General features: G+C 36.7%; 1 protein-coding gene across 1 annotated transcript in view; it reads right to left on the bottom strand.

Moving 5' to 3' along the window:
* The window catches only part of arap2 (ArfGAP with RhoGAP domain, ankyrin repeat and PH domain 2), a 130,989-nt gene extending 114,163 nt beyond the window's left edge, over positions 1 to 16,826 (bottom strand). Inside the window, exon 1 of the mRNA XM_034013433.3 lies at positions 16,562 to 16,826. The gene's annotated coding sequence lies outside the window, so the exon portion shown is untranslated. The remainder of the gene's footprint in view (positions 1 to 16,561) is intronic.
* Positions 16,827 to 17,439: the final 613 nt, after the last annotated feature.

Below are 17,439 nucleotides of genomic sequence, written 5' to 3'. Positions count from 1 at the left end.
TCCGGGGCAAAGGGTAGGCGTCTTTGTGGGTCACTGCATTTAGCTTGTAGTAATCCACGCAGAACCGCCAGGATCCATCTTTCTTCTGAACCAGTACAATAGGCGCGGCCCATGGACTAACACTCTCCTGTATGACCCCAATCTGTAACATACCTTATAGTAGGCCGTGCAAATTGTAATGAGTGTCAGTATACCGGATGCAATGTCCCCTCTACCCCAACAGCAGAGGACCGTGCCCAAACTCGCTGGCAGTGGTGGAAGGCAGCCTCCTACATCCCGCAGACAGCCCCATCTTGCTGTGAGGATAGAAAGGTCACCCTGAGAATACACTGGTTAGTATGACGTGAGTGGGGCTGGTTGAAAAAATAAACTGTGTGAAAGACACGCGGTCGGCAATGAGGCCTAAAACGAAAGGGGTTAGCGATTATGTCAAGGAAAATTAGGATTTGGTGGAAGAAATTGTTATAGGGTAAGACCGAATTTGTGTGGAAATACTGCAGGGTTATAATTTCCGTGGTACCCGGCAAAACGGCCTGTAGAATCTCTGAGCACTTATGCAGTGCTTTGCACATCAAACTAAAAATTCCATCAACCTCATCTGGTGCGGTACAGATGTCATTAACAGAAACTGTAACAAGAATGAAAAGAAAGCGCGAGGAAAAGGAGGACGTTTGTCATTAATTTGTTCGAGCAATGGCACAATCAGGGACCATCTTAAACCAAGCGGATGGGCCTATCGGTGATCTGTTTCATAAAAGAGCTCCTGCAGCAAAAACCATGCTGCATGCACACCAGCTTTACAGCAAGTATTTGCCAGAAGTTTTTTTTTTTTTTTTTTTAATTATTTGGAACGCATTGCAAACATGGTGGGAGGTAAAAAAAAAAAAAAAAAAAAAAACAACAACTCGCCATTACCCTTGATGAAAGTCCCGAGATACATGGCGATCCAGCTGCGAGTATCCTGTTCACTTTCTATGATTATGAGAACGTAAATGGCAGAAAGATTGGAATGGCCGATATGGAAATTGTGCAGGTATGCAATTCCCCTTTCTTTAGCAACACTTGGAAAAGTTTTGAACAAATTCAAAAAGTCGTGGTCTGATGTGATATGTTTGTGCTCAGAGTCTGCAAGCTACATGATAAAACTATTTCGTGACTTGAAATCTACCTACCCTGATTTTAGAACAATACATGTACGGGATCCCTGCCACTTGTTAGACGCAGTGATAAAGGCTGGCCTTCTTTCAGATCATTTTAAAGATCTAGTGGATTCTGTCATTCATGCTCGGGCTTTATTCAAACATGCACAGGAGCTGAAGCGAGCTTACTTTGCAACCTGTGAAGAAGTAGGTTTAAAAACAAAACTGATCCCGTCTGTTACGATGTCTCATTGGTTTTCTTTACAGAGGCTGTGAACGGTTTGGTTGAATATTGGAGACCGTCAATGTCTACAGACAGTTTCAAAATGTATGCCATGATTTACAACAACGGGTTTTCTGAGTGACTGTGTTTTTTGTTGCTACTAACGTTGACTGTTGGAACTCATAGTTTTGTTTTGTTTTTCCGTATTCAAAAATACCCATGTGTATGTAGTTTTTTTTTTTTTTTTTTTTATATATACCTTCTTAAGAACAGCACATCAGATATCACACACGTTTATTTGAATATTGAATGTACTAGTGTTAGATGTTTACAACCACATATTCTACATCATTCATATATAAAAGTAGTAGTACCTGCATAAAAATTAATTCAAGGCAACCGCAGGACAATAAATAAATAAATAAATAAATAAATAAATAAATAAATAAATAAAGCTTGCATACAGTGCCTATAGAAAGTCTACACCCCCTTTCAAAATGTTCACCTTTTGTTGCCTTATAGCCTGGAAATAAAATGCATTAAAATAGTTTTTTTTTTCATTTATCTACACATCCTACCCCACAACTTCCAAGTGAAAAAAAACATTCTAGAAATCTGCAGAAAATTTATTAAAAATAAAAAGTGAAATAGCTTGGTTGATAAGTGTCCACCCCCCCCCCCCCCCTTGTAATAGCAATCCTAAATTAGGTCAGGTGTAACCAATCGCCTTCAAAATCACACACCAAGTTAAGTGGCCTCCACCTGTGTTAAATTGTAGTGATTCACATGATTTCAGGATAAATTCAGCAGTTCCTGTAGGTTCCCTCTGCTGGGTAGTGCATTTCAAAGCAAAGACTCAACCATGAGCACCAAGGCGCTTTCAAAAGAACTCCGGGACAAAGTTGTTGAAAGGCACAGATCAGGGGATGGGTATAAAAAAATATCAAAGGCCTTGAATATCCCTTGGAGCACAGTCAAGACGATTATTAAGAAGTGGAAGGTGTATGGCACCACCAAGACCCTGCCTAAATCAGGCCGTCCCTCCAAACTGCATGACCGAGCAAGAAGGAGACTGATCAGAGATGCTACCAAGAGGCCAATGGCAACTTTGCAAGAGCTACAGGCTTTTATGGCCAAGACTGGTCAAAGTGTGCATGTGACAACAATATCCCAAGCACTGCACAAATCTGGCCTGTATGGCAGGGTGGCAAGAAGGAAGCCATTACTCAAGAATGCCCACCTTGAATCCCGTTTGAAGTATGCAAAAAAACACTCAGAAGATTCTGTAGCCATGTGTCAAAAAGTTTTGTGGTCTGACGAAACTAAAATGGAAATTTTTGGCCTAAATGCAAAGCGTTATGTTTGGCGCAAACCCAACACAGCGCATCACCCAAAGAACACCATCCCTACTGTGAAGCATGGTGGTGGCAGCATCATGTTATGGGGATGTTTCTCATCGGCAATAAATAAACATTATTTACTTATTATGCCCATTATATATACACTATAACAGCAATTTACAGTAGCACATACACATGTATAGATAAACAGGTAGCGATATATAGATACAGAAGATAAACCGGCAGATATCATTTTACATTTATCTTACCATGGTCGTGTTTTCAGCAACATTTATTAAGAGATTTTTTTTTGTTTTCAACAGCACAGAGAACTTGAATGTGAACCGATGTTTCAGAATGTTGTAGCCTACATAATATCCTTTGAGTCTATTTTTTAAATTTGGACTTGCTCTTCTCTTTTGACCAGTCCAACAAATTTCATTTTCAAACTCAGTACTTCTCTCGCACGTCTCCTCACTCTCGCGTGATTTTCAGACTCACACACGTGGTGTGCTTGCGTGTTGGTGGACAGACAGACAGCTGTATTTTCAGAAGTTTTAATCTGTTATCACTTAAACCGGGTAAGTGGCAATACTGCAGCAATTATCTTAATGTTCATATTGAAGTAGGCTACAGTATTCTTTTCGTTAAAACATGTTCTTTGTTGAAATGAATGTTCAGCTTTCATATTTTGTTGTGTACTCATTCAAACCAAGTAGCGTAAGAAGATGTTTTTCAAATCAAGTAAGCTTATTTGTGAATAAAAAACGACAGGAGTCACAGTCCTTGTTGTGCTGCCAGTGTCATTAAAGACACACTCAGCTAAAATTGTAAAGTATAAAATACAAACTTGGCAGCAGACTGTCTCTCTTTAGCGTAGACGCAAGAACCGTGTTGAGAATTTTAAGAAAACAAATTTGAGAGCAAAAATGTGTATGAGATTTTTAACTTTCATAACTGAAGAGGTTCTGGGACTGCACCCCAGCACAAATTAAGAGCTACCTGGTACCTTTTACATCTCACAATTGCCTGAATCCTAAATGTGCACTTCAACACTGAATAATTATATTCTGACAGTTACAAAGTACTACAATTAAGGAAAATGTTATTTAAATTTAAATTGTTATAGAAACCGAAAGCTGATGTGTTTGAGTGTTGTTTATTTTTAATAACCGATTTTGCAAAACAATAATAAAAACCGAAAAAACACACCCTGAACTAAACAAAAAAATAAAAACTAAAAAAAATCAAGCTCTAACTATACAGTATGTGGAACCTATTTCACACCCCCATTCTCTTCTTCAGTAGGTTGAACAAAACTGTCATTGGGGTGCATCAACACATGTTGTAGCTCATCTAGCCGACAAAGCATGCCCAACAGGGGACTGAGCTGTTCCAACCCCAACTTAAACTTATGTATTCAGAATGCATGTGCACAGGAAACTAGAAACCTATATTGACAGGCAGGGTTAATATGTTCCTAATACACCACAACACAAAACGCGGACACAATTGCTTCCTGTTTCGATAATAATAAAAGCTGCCTTATACTTAACTGCTATACTGGTAAATTATACACATTTACAGTCGACTGCCCAAGACAAAACTACTGTGTACATATCCTAGCTTGTATTTGATCATTTTCTGACATTTAATTGAGGAAATCCCAAAATGTGGTGGTGGAGTGGCGTCCAGCTTGGATTAATGCAAAGTAGTGTCATCACATGATGAACTAGACATGGGAGTTTTTGTCAACAAAAATAAAGCATCCCTAGTATGTCATTTCAGATTGAATGGTTTGTAAAAAGAAAAAAGTGAAAAAAGAATGCAGACAGCAATTCCGGCACTGTAGAAAAAAACATTTAAACATAGCAACAAGCTTTGTGACAGATCAGAGTTACTCTGCGTTGTGCCTCATCACACCCAAAGCCAAAGTGATATTTCAGCTCATCACAACACCATGTTCTACCATAATTCTAAATTAAAATATAAATGAGCATTTACCAATTGTACTCCCTCTCCTCCCTCTTCCAATTACCACAGCGTTTCTTTCATGGAGCTCAGTCACAATAGTCTTAAACAGCAGAATTCATCTCCTAATCTTTGTTCTTAAACTTACCTTTCAATCTTTACCAGAACTTGGTCAAGCAGCCAGAGGTGACCCTGGTAGATCTGGTAATTTTATTCTGTTGTACTCCATGAGAAACACAGAGTTGCTGAGGTGTACAAAATACACTCTTTCACATTGTGGTCAGGCAACCAAAGTTAGCTTTCATATGTTTCATCAGCCAAAAGTGTTATTGGCTGATGCATAAAAAGTGCTTAAAGTATATGAAGCTAATAAAATAATTCCTGTAAACCTTACCTAATAAGTATTGCCATTTTCTTTTTTTTGTTTGTTTTAGTACTCGCATTTGAAAAAAGATACAAACATTAACAGTATTTATTTGTTTTAAACTAGAAGGCAAGAAACACAGAATATATTAAATAATAATATGGGTTAGAATATATTACCACACAAAAATGTGTCATTAGTTTTAAGCTAGCAATGCACTTGTGGCTATGCATTAGTAGCACTGTACCTGCCATTTTTATGCATTAAGAAATCCAAAATATGCACTAAATTAAAACTGAATGCATAAAAATATGCACAGCAATTTTGCTGCATAGCTTGTCTGCCTCCTCTAAAACTTCCACTAACAACTATATCTCCCAGAATACAGTGTCTTCAGATACTAGGAAACACACTTCCATGGTGTAAAACATTTAACACGTAGTTACAGACTCAGTGTGCAAGGTGCAATAGTGAATGTACATGCTCGTTAAAACTAATTGATGCATCACAATTCGCATGTTAAAAAACGCATGACAGAACGGATCAAGTGGGCAAAGCCCTTTACTCTCTCAGTGTTACAATTACAGGTTGTTACTCCCAGACCCCAAACCTTATCTGGAGCACTCGTGGCAATATATTCTGACCCATATCTCAATCAATCAGTCATTCTTTATTTTTATATAGAGCCTTTCACAAAAATTTGCCTCAAAGCGCTAAGAAAATAAAATAAAAGCCTTTTTTTTTTAAGAATACAGAAATTAAAATACTTAAAAACAACACAAACATGTAATAAATAAATACATATAAATAAGTAAGTAAATAAGTTAAAGAGCAGTAAAAACAAGTGATAAATAAATATAAATTACAGGACTGTGAACAGTCTGTCATAAAAGTATGTTTTTAGTCTTATTTTAAAAACAGCAGCAGAGAGCGCCTCACTCACAGATGGTGGCAGTCAGGCCATTCCACAGTTTAGGGGCTCTGTAAGAGAATGCTCTGCCACCTGCGTTTTTTTTCTGTATCCGTGGAATGTTAAGCAAGGCTGCACCCTGTGATCTAAGAGGCTGACTAGCAGAATATGGAGTCAGGAGTTCTTTTAAGTATAAGGAACTACGGTCGTGGAGAGCTTTATATGTCAGGAGCAGGATCTCAAAATCAATCCTGAAACTAACAGGAAGCCAGGGCAAATCTGCCAAAACAGGGGTGATATGTTCATCTCTCTTGGTTCTTGTTAAAACTCTGGACGCAGCATTTTGTATAAGTTGTAACTGTGAAATCAACATGGCCAGAAATACCAGAGAACAGTGCATTACAGTAATCTATCCTTGATGTTATAAAAGCGTGCATTAGTCTCTTTGCATCAGACAGAGAAAATACATCTAAGTTTAGCAATATTTTGTAAATGGAAAAAGAGTATCTTAGTGACATTCCTGATATGTTGCTCAAAGGAAAGATCTTGTTCGAAAATAACGCCTACATTTCTAATTACAGACTTCCAATTACAGGGGAAGCCATTTTTTTTATGTCGGCCAGACAACTAGTCAGTGCACCTACAGCTAAGTTGTCCCCTTAATGATAAATATATATATATATATATATATATATATATATATATATATATATTGGTGCAACTCTCTGTTATGTGGAATGTAATAAATATTTTACAATGCCATTTCCACGTTTTTAAAGTTAAATTTCAGTTTTTGTTTGCTTGTTCAGCTACAAAAAGGCACAAGCAAACCTCATCTTATTACTTTAAGTAAACGTGTCTATGGTCACTGTTTACTGTGAAGAAACGGCAATGGCAAGGAATGAAAAAAAAGTACAATATAAAGAAAATGCGGTGTCAACTTTATGTACTGTTTATTTCAGGAATTTAGCATTCTTTGTTTCGTAGTTAATTCACTGGGGTACAGTAAGGCCTACACAACGTAATATCCCACAACTCCTGGGATATTTTTCTAGTTTAACGTGTTACATATTATAATTCCCCTCTGCCTCTGCTGCTATGCTGTCTCTGCCTGCGTTCTGAGCAATAGAATGGCTTTTATTACTTTTTGAAAACGAAAGAATATCCAAACGAATATTTAAATTATGAGCGAATATCCGAACATGAAAATCCTGTGTTCGTCTCAGCACTAATATAAATAAGGCCCTCTGAAAATTGTGAAATTAGCCAAATACCGCAATTTTTACAATATTCTTAAGAAATAAAAATAATTTCATAATTCTTTGTATTTCATAATTTTTATTTTTTTTTTTAAATCACATTAACGAAACTTTACAGCTGTGCTATGTGCCTGTGTGTAATATTCGCTGTTCACACAGTGCTGTGTAGTGATTATGTCATGTCACTATATATGCAATCTAAGCAGGAAATTAAAATACTACACACTGTAACAGGGCTTGAATTTCAGCACGGGATTGCGGGAATCGCGCATTTTCCAAGTTGCTCCCGTATATCTGCAACTTTCAGTGCGGGAAAATTTTAAGACACCAAGCTACTGTATTTTTCACCCAATTTAGAATGCCTGGAACGCTACAACAGTCTATAAAGAAGTGGGTGTCTGGTTAAAATAAAAAAATTTAAAAAAGTAGTGCTGGATATTTTAAGTGCCGCGAGACTTTATTCTCTCGTACGTGATTCTCTGCCGCTATCTTTAAGCATTATAGCAACTCAGTATACTGCAGTATAAGTAAACAGTTTTGAAAAAAAAAATATGATATTAAGTCTATCTAGGTGTTGTTTTGCAAGCGGTGACTCGCTTTAACTCTTAAAACTCAGACCCATTCATTTTGGGGCACCAGCGCACCGAAGGTTCCGCACATATTACTCAGGCACCGTAAAAGCCACCTAAAATTGCTTGTTTAAAAAGTACAGACTCTGGGTTTTCCAAAGACGTATTCGGTGTGTGTATGCGATACTCCTAGCCGGAAAATTACCGTGATGAGTGACCTGAATCTCCCAAAGAAATAAAACCCACATTGATTTAAATGCACTGTGTGTAACACATATCAAACAGGCTACGAAATAGTTTAAAAATGATTTTAATAAAACACAGCTGTTCCCAAATGGTTCAACTTGTTTTGGCACATTACAGTAACGTAAAATTTAATTTACTAAAGTATATTGTTCAACAACGTCTTGCACATCTGACAGTTGTAAAGTTACAAAAAAATATATATTTCTGTGCACAATTTTTTATTTTTTTTTTCTCTCGGTATGATCTCTACAACACGTCTCAGACAAAATAACAAAGCACAAAAGCATGGAAAGTGTGATGTGAATGTGCTGTTGTATACGGGGGTATACAGTTTGCATTCAGCAGCTGTGCAATGTGTTTAGTGCGTGCGCCCCCAGTAAGTTAATTTTGGGAGTTGAGAGCTGCGACAGAATTCAGCAAACGTTTTCTTGTTATTAACTACAACAGTTACATTCAATACCGGATTCGTGTCTTATTTAAACACACTGGAGGGATGTATTAAAATGGATGTGCGTCTGAGTGGATATAGTATTCGGGCCAAATCCGAAACCGAATCCTGGATTCGGTGCATCCCTAATTTTAAAGAAAATTTCCGTGATTTTCACAGGGCCTTATATATATATTTATTAGGGCTGTCAATCGTATTTAACTTCTGCGATTAACAAGTTAATTTGTTCGAAGTTATATTTATTTATTTATTTATTTTTTAGTGCATGCCAGGATTGAATAAGTGTAGTCATCGTTTGAATATATAATTAGTCACGGAACCGCATTATGTAGCAAAGCACTCAAACTGAAGGACTTGTGAACGGGAAGTTTTCTTTTTTTTTTTTAAACTTTGACAGTTCATTGGATCAAAAGAGGGTTACTTGTATCTCGCCAAAGTGAGTTCCAGTATCACAGAAGTGCATCTAGTCTACTGTACCACCTGCGTGCTGCTAAACATGCTTTCACTTCTCAAAATACACTTTCTAATAGTTTTTCTACTGCAGACAACAACAATACAATAACAAATTAAACCCTTCAGTTTCGACAGAGTACTCTCTTAGAAATTCAGGATCGCTGCAAACCCATGAAATCAAGCTAAGTACAATACTATAACCAGTGTTGTTGGATAGCTACTGACTGCAGACCCGTTAACATTGCAGCTTTGTTTTATTTCAATAACCACATTTATTTTTAAATTATATTATTTACAATTATGGAGGATAGACCGTTACTCAGTGACTGTTTTGTTTTATTTAGGCAATTTCAAGTTATTCATAAAAGAGAATTTAAAATTATTATTTAAACGGCAATGAAAAACATCATTTATGAGTATAGGAAACCTATCTTTGTAAATGCAGTAAGGTGAGTAATAAACTGACTCCATTGTGATTTAGCAGTTGGTTCAAACAATTTAACAACAAATATAAAAGTATAACTAGAATCCAAAAATAGGAAAACAGGGTTTTTATGGAGTAAGATAATAATAATAATAATAATAATAATAGCATCAGTAATAAAACAAACGTGCAGTAATTGTATCAATTAAATATGAAATTAAAACCAAGATTAACTGAGATTAATTAATTTTTTACCCAAGATTAAAATTAAATTTGTTGAATTGCTTGACAGCCCCAATATATATAGTTCTCCAGGAAATAAATTCTTCAAAACATTTTCCATCTCATGTTTTATTCACCAGTTGCATCCCCACTATACTTTATTGTCCATTTGGGAAACAACCAGTGAATAAAACAACACACCCAAAGCATACACTGGCAAGGGCTGGTAGCCCTAAATGTAAACAGCCACTAATCTTCAGGAGAGGTCAAAGTCACCAGCTGTTATTTTCTTCTGAAATAGTACTGACAAGGGATTTAATGTTAACCAAACAGATTGGAAAACAGACAGGTATAGTCTTCTCACAGATACAGATAAAGTTAAAGTTCTAAACTTACTGGCTCTTAATTTTCTCTTGCCATACTGACTCCTACCTCAATACAGGTGTACTTGTTGCCCAGTGAATTGTGACTGCTCAATCACATTGCATAATATTATATTATTATCAATGTTCATTTTCTCTGTGGATGAACAGAAAGTGCATTTCCAGAGTCAATAAAGTTGTGGATGAATCTCAGGTCAGTTCTAGGTCTTACGATTTATAGAGGATGTATATATTTTTAGGGCTGTCAATAGATTAAAAAAATGTAATCGCAATTTATCTTTTTTTTTAAATCAGTTCATCTTTCCTTTTATCCCCAGACCAGGAAATTGACACTGCCACACAAGTACTGCAGGTTGATGCGCTGCTCCATGTGTTAATTATAATCGAAAACAAACATAAACACTTTTACACAATACAGCTCACTGAGCACAAAACTACCTTCCAAAACACATGCTGTGCTGAACCTTCCAACACAAGCAGAATTTGTAATTTCTCTTTTCCAATTTCTCTCGTTCTCCACTCTGATTTAAAATTATCAGTTTCCTTTACTCATAAAACTGATGTTTTTCATTGCCGTTTAAATAATAATAATAATAATAATAATAATAATAATAATAATAAATCATTTTAAGTGCTCTTATTAATAACTTTAAATTGCCTAAATAAAACAAAACATTCTCTGAGTAACGGTTATATCCTCCATACTTGTAAATAATATAATTTAAAAATAAATGTGGTTATTGAAATAAAAACAAAGCTACAATGTTAACGGGTCTGCAGTCGGTAGCTATCCAACAACACTGGTTATACTTACAGTGTCGTGCTGAACTTGATTTATGGGTTTGCAATGATCCTGAATTTCTAAAAGTGTACTTTGTCGAAACTGATGGGTTTCATTTGTTGTTGTATTGTTGATGTCTGTAGCAGAAACTACTAGAATGTATTTTGAGAAGTGAAAGCATGTTTAGCACACAGGAGGTAAAACAGACTAGATGACCTTCTGTGATACTGGAACTCACTTTGACAGTAGATACAAGTAACCCTCTTTCGATCCAATGAACTGTCAAAGTTTAAAAAAAATAAACTTCCCGTTCACAAGTCCTTCAGTTTGAGTGCTTTGCTAAATAATGCCGTTCCGTGAATAATTTTCTATTAAAACCATGACTACACTCATTCAGTCTTGCATTATTGTCTGCAGCATGCAAAGCAGGGCACAGAATACTAAAACAAAGCCTTCCATCTGTCTGTCTGTCTTCCACACGCCATAACTAAAACAATGCCTTCCGTCTATCTGTCCGTCTTCCAACCTCCATAACTAAAACCACGCCTTCCGTCTGTCTGTCCATCTTCCACCCTCCATAACTAAAACAATGCCTTCCGTCTATCTGTCCGTCTTCCACCCTCCATAACTAAAACCACGCCTTCCGTCTGTCTGTCCATCTTCCACCCTCCATAACTAAAACAACGCCTTCCGTCTGTCTATCCGTCTGTCTGTCTGTCTTCCACACGCCATAACTAAAACAAAGCCTTCCGTCTGTCTGTCTGTCCGTCTTCCACCCTCCATAACTAAACAATGCCTTCCGTCTATCTGTCCGTCTTCCACACGCCATAACTAAAACCACGCCTTCCGTCTGTCTGTCCATCTTCCACCCTCCATAACTAAAACAACGCCTTCCGTCTGTCTGTCCGTCTTCCACCCTCCATAACTAAAACAACGCCTTCCGTCTGTCTGTCCGTCTTCCACCCTCCATAACTAAGACAACGCCTTCCGTCTGTCTGTCCGTCTTCCACCCTCCATAACTAGTCTAGATCTGCAAAATGTGAATACAAATATCAAAACATTGTGATTGTGTTAAAGAAAAGAAAATGTAAAGTCACCTTAATGTATGTCAGTGCAATAAGGATACAACCAAGTAGGAGGAAGGGCCCTAATGCATAAGGCGTAAGGGACAAAAAAATGTGAATTCTAGCAACAGCAATAGTGGCTGGTTGAATTGTTTTCGGTGTTTGACAGAGTTCATCCATATTATCCTGTGTATCACTTTGAATCAAAAATTGATACATTTCTTACTTGCAAAAGAAAAATGAAAGAAGAAAACAAAGAGTCTACAGAAAGTTCAAAGCGAAAGAAAGTTCCCTTTGGATCATTTTATCATTGTTACTTAGTTTTATCTTGAGGTTCAGGTTTTTGATTTTGTAAACATTTTAAATGGCACACAATTATGCTGAGAGTATGTTGGACTATTTATAATAACTTTGCCAAATAGAAAGCGAATATGTGTGTTACCAAAGAGATTATTTTTTTTACTTGAATGCATCCAAAGACTAAGAATTACTGTCTGGTGTTCTGTCCTAAACTAGAAGTTTGTCAGTCAAATTATATATAATAAAACGGGGGAAAAAATAGTTAATCAGGTTATTCTTCTTTTTATTATAACTGTGTCACCATTCATAATCTGTTTAATCAGTAATTTGTTCAAGTTAATACCTGGGAGAAGCAGGTTAATCTTGCATGCAAAGGCCGTCCATTACCTGCAGACTGGGAGCAGATTTTACATTGCCACAAGCAAAATATTTTCAAAAGCACCTCTATTATAAAACAAAAAAATATGGTTGTATTTTTAGGCTTAAAAGAAGATCGATACTTTGCAGACTTCAGTGTCGTAAAATAGAATTTCAGGGTCCAAACACGGAATTAGATGATGACAATGCACATACAATGACAAGGCACATACATATTTTTTCACTCATTACCACTAGGGTTATTACTATATCCTTTCTTTTAAAGAGAGTCGCTTCTCTTTAAATAACTGACATGTTAAAAACAAAATGCTTATTTAATTTACTGATCATCCAGTTCCAATGTGTTGGATGCCTCCGACAGCCAGGATAAAATGTGTATTTGTTCATTTGATCTCTATATCTTTTCAGTACCAGACACTGGAGAGGTAAGTAATGATAATAAATGTCCCACGAGTGGTCAGTCCAGTCTAGCTATACACAAATTTCTCAGCAGTGTGTTTTTACAGTCTCTGATTGCTTGACACGTTAAAAAGCTTTAAACTATACAGCATGTAGCAATATAAAAGCAACACGAACCCTAGTGGAATGCTTTTGAGTGAAAGTAAGAACTCTAAATTAAAAATTAAACTTAAAATTAAAAACTACAGGTTTCTGTTTACAGAAGATAAGAAGTTATCCGGCAACAAATAACCTGAAACTAAAGCAGGCAAGTCGTCATGCTGTTTTCAGATCTTATTCCTTTTAAATTGCAATAATATACTTTGATATGCCTATATACTTATCAAACATCTCCACAGTAATACTTGTTTTTTGTGCCTCTCATCTCTTTTTCAGGGAGTCGATAAAGAGGTACCAGTAACAGTACTACACAAAAACAAACATAGCATTATCTGAGGGATGTATGCAAAACAAGCATGAACAAAAAAGGGAAATCAAATACACTCATTTACAGCTTCCAATGAAGCGCCTGAAACAAGAACTGAGAACAGAGTGGTATGTTTTCTGATTAGGTGGCTGTTTGGGAGGATCAGTTGCATTTTCCACCATTTCTTGTACAAATACAAACGACAGTGTCAGTGATGCATTCCACACCACAAGTATAAATACAAAATTAGAGCCATTAGTATCATGAAATAGTAGCTTGGCCTGACCTACATCCACCCTATATGCACAGGTAATCCAGATTCTGATACTCTCACAAAGGGTTATGCTAAAGAACGCCTTTGTTGGGTTTCATCAGAACTGAAGACAGTTTGATAGACTGACAGACAGTCTGTTTACCCCCATATTCATGTACTATTAATAACCTGTTATAAAAAATGTCTTTAGCAAGTTTCACCACAAATGCATGAGTGGCTGCGTAGAGATATGTAAAAATGTAAATGGGGCAGAGTACAGTATAACCCCAGACTATGTTACACTGAAGTGTGTGCTAAAGAATGACCTTTATTAACAGGTGCAGGCTTACAATTTCCTTTTCATTGTAATAAAAAATAATAATAATCTTTAATTCAGGATACAGATTAGTCGAGAACAAAATACTACAAATCTTTATAAATATGAGTAATGCATACCATTCTGCTGATGTTTTACAAGGCCTGTGGAAACACGCATCAGGCTACGCTATTGTACATGCCATTTTACTTCCAGCTATTTCCACATCTTAACTAAGCATTCTTCTGGTACACCGCTCCCTTAATGCAAAGTAGTCATTCTTAAGGTATTCTGAAGTTAAGTCCATAAAACATGTGTTCGTAGTGTACTGTTCGTGAAGCAGCAAGTGGACCAAAAGGCTGCTTAAGTCTCGTCACAAACCCCTGAATTTGGAAATTCCAGAGATTGTCAACTACAGGTATTACAGGTAAAACGCTTGTACATCAATAAAAAAATGTTCCTTTCCATAACTGAGACCATACCTTACATTACCCACACTTAAAGGATACCTGTTCGCACTGTACGTGCAAGTCATTGGGACTACTGTTTTTTCATTTTTTTGTTACTGCTTGCTTTAACTGATGCCATCCTAGACAGTGTTGGATCTGTTGCAAATGTTGAATTGGTATCAGCATTATTAATTAGTATTAGCAGGTATTAAAAGGTGGAGTTGATACAGACCGGTCTGATGCCAGATTAGTGGGAAGAACAATAGGGAAAACAGAAATCTAAAGCCCCTTTCACACTGGCATGCTCTACTTGGGTCAGAACTTGCTTGGGTCAGGACCCGGTGTCATGCGGGTAGGCTATGTGATTTCATACTGCTTTTGATAAAGCAGGGTTGACCTGGGTGACAGACATAAGTGCACAATACGAGTATCAATGCCCCGGAAGCAGCTTGTTACTGACACTTCCATCCAAGCTTCTCTGGATTGAACCGTCGGCCCAAATGTTGATTAGAGCAAATGCTTCTTCATCCCTGCTGCAATCTGGCTCATGCTGTGTCTCAATCAACAAAAGTATGCCTAAACAGAATAAACGTCGGCTCACGAACGGTCGTCAAGCATTTTGTCTCGGTCAAAGCGTGTTAACCCAGATCCTGAGGTGGGTCGCTGGGTTAACCCATCACAGTGGAAAGACAAGAACACCACATTGGTTTCTGCCAGACCAGACTAATAAAATCACAACCAGAGAGGGGAGAAGAAACCAAATTGTCAAATTAAAAAGGCATAATGTGTCAAGAATGGAGACAAGCTTTTTTAGAAGATGACCACATGAAGAAAATTAGGCCTACCCCCTCTCCAAACTTTGAACAATGCTTGTGTATGACCATAGGTTAAAATATATATATATATATATATATATATATATATATATATATATATATATATATATATATTTTGGGTTAGGTGCTTTCAGAGAAGATTTCAAAACCAGTTCATACTTTTTTCTAAAATGGTGCTGTACTGAATTCTAGAGCAAAGTCTGTTTATATTGGTTATTTTAATCTTCTATAGATGCAATAAAAGACAAAAGCAAAACTAAATAAAATGGGTAACCTTTGTCCTCAACTTCTGACAGTCCCAAATTACATAACACCACAGGCTGACTTAAGTTTTAACTGTTTCCTCATCAAGAACCTATACATCTAAATTAGCCTCGCTGCATCAATAAGGTATGCAATTGTGGTACTAGAACTAGAACTACCGATGGCCACTTGTAGGACTTAAACCATAGGTTAACTAAAAAAAAAGTTACATGTAAACATTTACATCTATGGTATACTCAGTTTCAACTGACATGCTTTAACATATGTATTTTTTTCCCCCATGTAATCCAGCCAATCGCTGTTTTGTCTTCATTGGATCTCACATTCTTTAGTTTGGTACCCTTTGTGAGCGTCGTTTGAACAAGGTGTGATTTGCGCTTGTATTATTTTAAAAGTACACTTGTTTAGCTACAGTAGAGCTAGCAATGAAGCCCACAACAGAAACTTTAGTATATTTAAAAAAAAAAAAATCGAAAGACAGTGCCAAAAACGAGACCTAAATGCTTCAAATGGCGAAAAGCAGAAAAAGAAAGAGAGAGACGACCAAAACAAACATCAAAAGCTGAGCAAAAGAAACCTTCAATAACAAGAACAATTAGCAGGGATCTGCATGGACTCGAATCCTCCTCAAATAAGTTGCTTTCCTCCAAACTTGAACAATTCCTTATGTTTCCTGAAATTCTTCTAACTACATACATATTTAAAAGAAATACCTGGGACCAAGGAAATGCCTTAATCGTTCATCATACGCCATTAAGACAGGTAAATATTCACACTTCATAACAACCTTTACATTTTTTTTTTCATCCCCAAGACAACAAGCGTCTAGAGAATACACCTTTATTTACTTAAGTTGTACAGGACACTTAACTGCATACAGAAAGTTCAGTGGGTGAAAGCTGTTCTACTTTAGGATTTGTTTTATTTCTTCAAGTACAAAAATAAGCAGTAATAATTGTGTCGATGTCTCCTATGCTCTCTGACCACAATACTAATAATAATAATACCTGCACTAAAAAGCTACTTAGTGTGATGCGCGGATTTATCTTGAAGTGCCCCGCCAGAGTGGAACTGTCAGATTTGTTACTCGTAAATGTGTCTCACCTGGTATGAAGCTGGGAAGTTGAAATGGTCCTCTCTTTCTTCAACTCACAAATTATTGTCAAATCACGCACATTTGTAATCAACGCTTCTTTTAACTTTCTTTCTTTCTTACTTTTACAGAGGCTTTTTCCTTCCCGTCTGTTGGTTTTCAGTTTCCTCCCTAGCTTTACTGCTTATCATTTCCCCCGCCCACTGCAGCTGCCAAACAGCACTCCCTGAAAGAAAGCAAAACTGTGAAGTTGTGGCAAACGAACCACACGAGGGCTCACTATACGTTCTCTGAGAATTTACTGCCGACTGTTTATTATTAGTATTATTTATTTATTCAAATAATATTTTTTGATGAACTGACCTTGGCATCCATGCATAAATGTGTGATCATGTATCTGGGAGATCAATGTAATTAAATATTGGTCTCACAGGCATTGCATGAACAGCAGAGACAGCAGTCTTCACCATTTTCAGGTCTCATAGATAGACGTTGCCCTGGGAAATTCAATATTTAATGCCTGGCAAATTGGGGAATGGTAGCCTTATGGTTTCCTATAAGATACCGATCTTGGGTGTTGTTGTTTTTTGTTTTTTGTTCTTTTTATTTATTTATTTTTGTTTTGTGGGTTTCTTTAATTTGAGATACATGGCTACTGCAGTGATGCAGTTACTAAATACTAAATAAAGTACCCCGGGGGTCAAAATTTTGGATCCACACATAGCCCTCGACCTTCCCCTGGATGAAAGAGGAGGCCATGCAAAGTTAGGTTGCGAAAGTCTCCATGATGTGGTGTTACAGAAGATGATGCTAAGTGAATCTCAACAAAAAGCAGAATACATTAGTTAAGATAAGTGTGATATGTCAAACCAAATTGCATTACTGTCAT

The sequence above is a fragment of the Acipenser ruthenus genome, chromosome 2, assembly GCF_902713425.1.
Source record: "Acipenser ruthenus chromosome 2, fAciRut3.2 maternal haplotype, whole genome shotgun sequence".
NCBI lineage: Eukaryota > Metazoa > Chordata > Actinopteri > Acipenseriformes > Acipenseridae > Acipenser > Acipenser ruthenus.
Note: the sequence above shows the minus strand (reverse complement) of the source record. Positions and strands in the feature narration are given on the sequence as shown.